Raw genomic sequence first — 7,627 nt, 5'->3', positions numbered from 1 at the left:
CAGAGTGATGGGAAGAGAAGAGTATGGAGAAAGAAAGGAACTGCTCATGATCCAAAACATACCACCTCATCAGTGAAGCATGGTGGTGGTAGTGTCATGGCGTGGGCATGTATGGCTGCCAATGGAACTGGTTCCCTTGTATTTATTGATGATGTGACTGTTGACAAAAGTAGCAGGATGAATTCTGAAGTGTTTTGGGCAATAATATCTGCTCATATTCAGTCAAATGCTTCAGAACTAATTGGACAGCGTTTCACAGTGCAGAGGGACCATGACCCGAAGCATACTGCAAAAGCAACCAAAGAGTTTTTTAAGGCTAAAAAGTGGAATGTTATGCAATGGCCAAGTCAATCACCTGACCTGAATCCGATTGAGCATGCATTTCACTTGATGAAGACAAAACTGAAGGGAAAATGCCCCAAGAACAAGCAGGAACTGAAGACATTTGCAGTAGAGACCTGGCAGAGCATCACCAGGGATGAAACCCAGCATCTGGTGATGTCTATGCATTCCAGACTTCAGGCTGTAATTGACTGCAAAGGATTTGTCACAAAGTATTAAAAAGTGAAAGTTTGATGTAGGATTGTTTAGTTTGTCCCATTACTTTTGGTCCCTTAAAAAGTGGGAGGCACATATAGAAACTGTTGTAATTCCTACACCGTTCACCTGATTTGTATGTAAATTCCTTCAAATTAAAGCTGAAAGTCTACAGATAAAGTACATCTTGCTAGTTTTGTTTCAAATCCATTGTGGTGGTGTATAGAGCCCAAAATATGAGAATTGTGTCGATGTCCCAATATTTATGGACCTGACTGTATATATCATACATACTGTGATAGCAAAGAGCAAGTTAAAGGATTAAAGCATTCATTTTATTATTTTGTTGTACATAAGCCACTACTCTAACAACCAGTATTCTGAGAATGAATGCCAAATTGTTGCCAGGGCCAGCAAGAATAAATAATAAATAAATAGTAAGGAATCACAAAATTATATATTTTATTACATAGTGAAAATAATTCAGTTTAATCTGCAATGAGAACATATAAATATATATATACATATATATATATATAGAATAGGAACAGGAGGTCAAGGTGCACAACAGTGTAGTATTTTAGCAGTATAGTTGTTCATCACTATTGAAATATGGGCATACCAGATTGTTAAGGTATACAGGCACATCCAGAGAAAACTTATCACCAGAAAGGTTGGATATATTTAGCCAGAGAAAATATATACCAGAGGGAGTGTGTCTCAAATATGATAAGCACTGCACACCATCCCCACTCATGTTTACCTGTGTACCAGATATAAAAACTTTAAGGCTTATCTGTATAGATTCCAGTAATCTGTATCAGGACAGGTTTCCTCCAAATCCAAGTAGTAACTTTATACATTCAAGTGAGATAAAAGGAGCTTATCTGTAAATTCAATCAGGTGGTGAACCAAGTCCTGATAGAGGTGGATTTCTGGCGGTATCACGTCCAAGGTAGTAAAAATATCTCACCGCATTTCATCTGTCAGTAATGCAGACTTCATCAGGAGAAAAGAGGTAATATATATATTTTGTATATATATATTTATATATATATATATATATATATATATATATACATATATATATATATATATATATATACATATATATACAAGTTAACCCGTGCATGATACTCATGCATTCTTGTCAAATCAAGCTACTTAAGGTGTTAAAAAGGTTGTTGTCATGCATTTGGGCCTAGCCCAGGCCTCCTCAGTGGAAGAGCGTTACTTCCCGACGCAAGCGCCCTTTTTTAACGTGGTTTTGTCCACATGTCACCACCTCATCATTTTTCTCCATCACCTCATCCTTCATTTTCATTGCCACATCCTTCATCAAGCTACTTAAGGTGTTAAAAACTCCCCACTGTCACCCCCGGCAATCACCAACCACTCCCAACTGTCACTTCTCCTTCAAGAAATCATCGGAGTTACCAGAATATTTTCATGATGGGAGCTTGAGATCCACAGATGAGCATAGCAAAGCTAAGTATCCATTTTTCAGTTCTACAGTGCTTACCGCATTTGTGTTTGAACCTTGGACTTTGCCTAAGTCAGCGAATATTGCCATTGCCGACTAAATATCTGATCAACTAAATATCGGCAGTAGAAGATATAAGCAATTATTCCTGCTTTTTGGGGCGCATAACATTTTTAGTGGATTCTCCTATAATCATGATGCAACTAACAGCCTTGTCTGTTAGCGTAAACTGATACACTATCCTTCTATCATCTGGACTGATATCGGGGTCCATTGTACCTCATTGGTGGAATTGATTCAGAATTACTATTTGTTGTGCACCATTCCATTCCCGGATTCAGCTCATTAAGATTATAATCTCAATATTCACTATCAAACTGAGATTGGATATCCAACGGCTATAAGTTAATTTAGCGTCATATGGTACCATATGCTAATCAATTTGGCCACATCTTGTTATAACCATTGGTCAGTTTTACTATATATTTAGCTTTTTGTCCAATGTGTCAATAGCTTATTTAGCTAATTGCTTATCTCATATTTTATTTGTACATGCTAATAAAAATTGTAATTTTATGTACTTGGTGCTTTGCGCTCCTCTCTTTGTTGGCAAGTTTTATTTGAATATTTGACAGATCCAGATTCTGTCTCTGAAGAGCAGCAGCCCAAGTTGTTGGAAGGGTGTTTGCAGCGCCTTACAGTTTTTTGTATCCTTCAAGAAATATATAGATCAGTGTATAACTCTGCCCAGCAGGTGGCGCTGCAGCTTGGTTTTTTTTTTCCCACACACGCCACTAGGCATTTATATAGTAGATATATTTCCAAAAAGTAGAACATAGAAAAAAAATTCAGACTAAGAGAGTAGATTGTGGGCATTTATACCACTTGTTTTAAAAGGACAGGTAAGCAATACAGTTGCATAGTTGATTTTTTTTCTTGTTAGTTTGTTGAATTTGGTTTGTTGAGATGATAGTTGAAAAAATAAAATGGAAAGAAGAAGAGTACAAAACTGCATTAGATAAATATTTTTTGCTAGATTGAAATAAATAATATCAGAATTTCTGACATTTTTCCTAAACATACAGTTGAAGCAGTATACTACACTGGCCTTAAAAGTACAGAAAATACGTTACAAATGCAGAATAAATAATTTTGAAACATGATATGTGTTCATTAACTTTAATTGGGATAGCAGTCAAATTTAGTAACATTGTATGTATATTTTGCAGTGGAATATTGAAATAAATAAATTCAAGTTCAGCTTAATTGCCATTGCAAGTTCTCATACCACAATATATTTTAATGTGCAACTTAGAGATAGATAGATAGATAATGTCACAGCACAGTCGGGTTTCTGGGATCCGTCTACGGACCCTTGGGACTAGTTGTGACAGGGATGAAGTAGAAATTAGAAGGTCTTGGTCATATAGGGAAGATGTGCTCTATTCGTGTATACCAGATGACAGGAGGAGGAATGCTGGACTGGACTCTGTATTGGAATAAGTGGCTGAAATCTGGACCTGTGGACTGGAACCTGGATGCAGGAACAGAGGGACTGAACCCACGGCCAGAGACTCAGTACCCCCAAGAATCCAGAAACTCAGAAGATTATTGTATCAAAATTGGGACTGGGAAGGCTCAGAACTCAGGCAGCAGATTATCAAGGATGACTAGCTTCTGCACTGGATAAGCCTGGAACTAGCTCGAGGCAACTCAGAACCTGCATCAAGCCTGGAACTGGAAACCGGTAGTCACAGACATAGATGGCTACAGAAGCTAGAAGACTCAGAGCAGTAACCTACTACCCCAAATAGCCAGTAGATGAGTCAGAGGAATAGGCTGAAGAGAGCTGGATCCACACGACGGGTGAAAACTGGAATCTCTACAGCAGCCGATAAAATGAAGCTGAATCCACATGAAGAGGGTTAATGGCTGAAGTCTGTAGAGCAGCAGGCAGAATGAAGCAGCAACCTAACAGCAACAGTGGTAAGCTGGAACCTGGAACTAGAAACGTGTTGCACTGGCAATGAGCTGAGTGTAGGAGGTGACTTTTACAGTCTGCAGAGGGAGAACATTTTTGAGTGAAGTCAGCTCAGAATAGATATGATGTAGCAAAATGTCTCACTAAAGATGGCAGCCTTCAGTGTAGCAGACATAAGTCATGCTTTGTCCCTGAATTTAGAATGCAGCATTCTGACAGAAGGGAGATGCACGGTGATATTATACCGCCAAGTGGTGTAAAGAGGACTGAGACCCTGATTCATGACAGATAGATAGATATATAGTATCTGTAAGAAATGTAGGAGGACTTCACTGGACTCTCTGGTCTTGTTGAAGTTGGTGCTGTCTGGTGAGCCACAGAAGCAGCTGTTATCTCTGCTCTTATCTTTAGAAAACTTAGTTTGATCATGTTCAGATAGGCTCACTGTCCCGCTGCCTGTCTTAAATCCATCCATTGCAGTCTTATTGCTTAAATTGCCAGATCATTGATTCCCAGCATTGATCCAACATTTCTCAGATTGTAGATTTAGCTCCATGTGTATGGCTTTGGCTATACCTGATGACCACTCTCACTCTCTGACCCTTGTTTTTGCTATGGATATTACATGTTCTCTGACGCTAGTATCTACTATGGATCCTACTAGAACTATATTTTGACCATTATTGTGATACTACCCTGTACGCGGATCCTTACACTGCTCTTTGACACAGCAATTCTTTTATCTCTGTTGAACTCAGGAGGACTAAAGAGTTCTTCATCTCCATATCACACCAGACTAGATAGATAGATTCTGGTTCATCCTCCGGCACTGGATATCCACACAAAGGAGCAAAGAAAAACATTTGGGTTAATGTACTAAGGCAATTATGGAGGAAAGATAAAAATGCTGGACTACACTGGTTGCTCATAATTATGACTTGCATGGGTGCAAGAGGAAATCTCAGTGGCTTTGAAAGAGTGGTGACTATTGGGATGCATTTGGCAGTAGTTTTAGTGACCAAGTGCCTGATTCATTAGCGATCTGATATGCCGTTCTCTGCGGATAATACAAAAATCTTTTATGCGCATGCTCAGAAAAGTGAGATAAAAAGGACAATCGATTGCGTAAGCTAAGATTTGCTCAAGTTAAGATGAAAATCCTTCTTAACTGCAGATTAAGAAGTTTTCTGACCACGTAAGAAAAATGGTTGGGAATGGGAAGAGAATGGGCGGAGAATGGGAGATCTGAAATTAGTTAAGAAGAGTAGGCCTTATTTGTACTGACTTAAGAAGAGTAGGCGTTCCCTGCGTATCCGTCGGATAGTTAAGAAAAAAAGCTGTAAGTTTTATCTTAACTCCTCGCTGAAACTTCAGGAAGCTCAGGGTCATGTTTAAATGCAAAGCAGCTACAGCAGCAGCATTGAGTAACAACAAAAAACTGTTCTAACGGCATTGTTCGTTTAAAACATTCACAACTAAATATGCACAACATACATCTTAATACACTTCACCTAAGAATTTTTTTTTTGGGGGGGGGGGGGTGGAATTTATTTTATGTTTATATCACACATTAAATGTTGTGTACATTTTGGTAAAAGCAACCTCTTTTTAATTACAACCACCATTGTAATAAATCACACTGTGCCAAAGTGGCTGATGTGTCAACAGTTAGTTGCTGATATTTGTTAAAACAGCTAACAATACGCTAGTGATAATATAAAAGCATAACAGCTTAATTTATTACATACTTTGCTTAACTCTTAGAAAAGATTTAAAAGTTTTACAAATACATGGAAAACCCCGATAAATCTGCCTCCGGATTATACATGTAACTCCATCTCCAATGCCACATACTTAGGGCCCTGTATCCTCAGTTAATGTTGGAACATTTACTTTCCTTAATGATTGAGGACCAACTGCACAGCAATAAGGCCAGTTTTGGATTCAAACTCCTGGCCCCAGTTCTTGGAGACTGAATTGCTAACCATTAAGGCAACGTGCTGACATGAAGTACCAGACACTTACAATATAACAGTGGCAGATGCGGTATATTGCAAATATAGTTGGACAACAGTTTTGGGGGCAATGCTGACAGTTTGCCTAAGCTGTTTTTCACATGTTACAAGGCCTTACCCACATATCTCCTATAATATGTCTCACTAATCTGTCACTATTTACAGTAGATATTTATTAATCCTGAAAAATACAATAATAATGTTTATCTTAGATTTATTTAGGACAATGTCAGCTCAACATCCTTATGTAACCTAAGGGAAAGGCACATTTTTGTACAGGCCATCTAAAAGTGTTGTGTATTTAGCTTTTGTAAGGTTTGTGGTTTAAAACACTCCCTTATTTCTATGGCTAAATGCATGTTTCTCAATCTCTCTTACATTATTAGCTGAATACATGTATGTAACTGTGAAACAGGGAGAACATTTTTCCACAAAACAATTATATGTTATGAAACATAAATAATAGATATTATTATCCAAAAGTCCATCAGAGGCATGAGGAGGAGGCCCACCAGCCTGTGGAGGAGGATCAGGCGTGGGCCCAGCATCCAGAGGAGGAGATGGTGGACAAGGAGGATGAAGTGGCCCCCCAGCCAGAGAAGGAGGAAGCAGCTCCCCAACCGGAGGAGGATCAGGAACCTGCCCAGTAGGCTGACAAGGAGGAGGAGTAGGTAGTGGGGAGAACACTAACTCCACACAGCAGGAGATGAAGAAAACAAGGTAAGGCTGGGAGATGCTAATTGCATTTCACCACAACCCCTCCAAAAGATAGGCAATTTGTGGTAATATCAGACACATAAGGTGCCCTGGGGGCCTGAATCATTAAGGAAGGTATATGGCAAATGTCAAACCAAATTAACACTATATCAAAAACATCTTGCATTTGAGGGTAAATAAAATGTTATATATGAGGCCCAATTAACAATAGAAAAAGAGCATTGCGTACATCAACTTAGAATTTCAGAGTAAACACACACAAACATGGAAGCTAGCATATAGAAAGTACAGAGATATAAAGGAATTATTTGGAATGGAACTCATGACCACAGTACTGTAATGCAGGAGTGTTAGCGATTACACCACTTTGCTGCTCCACTGTGGTTTGCATAGATTCTTGATAAAGCTGAGCACATGACATAGACATACAAGCCGTAAATTGAGAAAAAACAAGGTTGCAAGACTAAGGGCTAGATTTACTATCAGGCGTGATGCAAGGCGGCTTCAAACCGCCATGCATCGCGGCGGTTTTCCGGTGTGTTTGCATTGCAAACAGCCGGATTTACTAATGGGCGCATTTCAGCTTCAATTTGAAGCCGCCGGCGATGTAACGGCGGGATGTAATGCTCAAAGCCGCCGGCGGCTTTGAATAGAACATGGCGCTTTTGCTTTAAATGACGGCGCTTTTGTGTAAAGGCGTTTTTTTTGAAAATTACACCTGTCTCCTGGCCTGTTACTATTGGCTATTTTCAAACTCAGGAGATTTGACATCACAAGCCCTATATAAACCACTGGCCTGACACTTTTTTCTCTGATAGGGTTTAGAGGAGTTTTGTGAGAGGAGTTTGGAGGATAGTGGTTTGCTGAGAGTTGGTGAGAGTTGGAGTTTGGTGG

This window comes from Mixophyes fleayi, chromosome 4 (assembly GCF_038048845.1).
Source record: "Mixophyes fleayi isolate aMixFle1 chromosome 4, aMixFle1.hap1, whole genome shotgun sequence".
In the NCBI taxonomy this organism is placed as follows: domain Eukaryota; kingdom Metazoa; phylum Chordata; class Amphibia; order Anura; family Limnodynastidae; genus Mixophyes; species Mixophyes fleayi.
Note: the sequence above shows the minus strand (reverse complement) of the source record.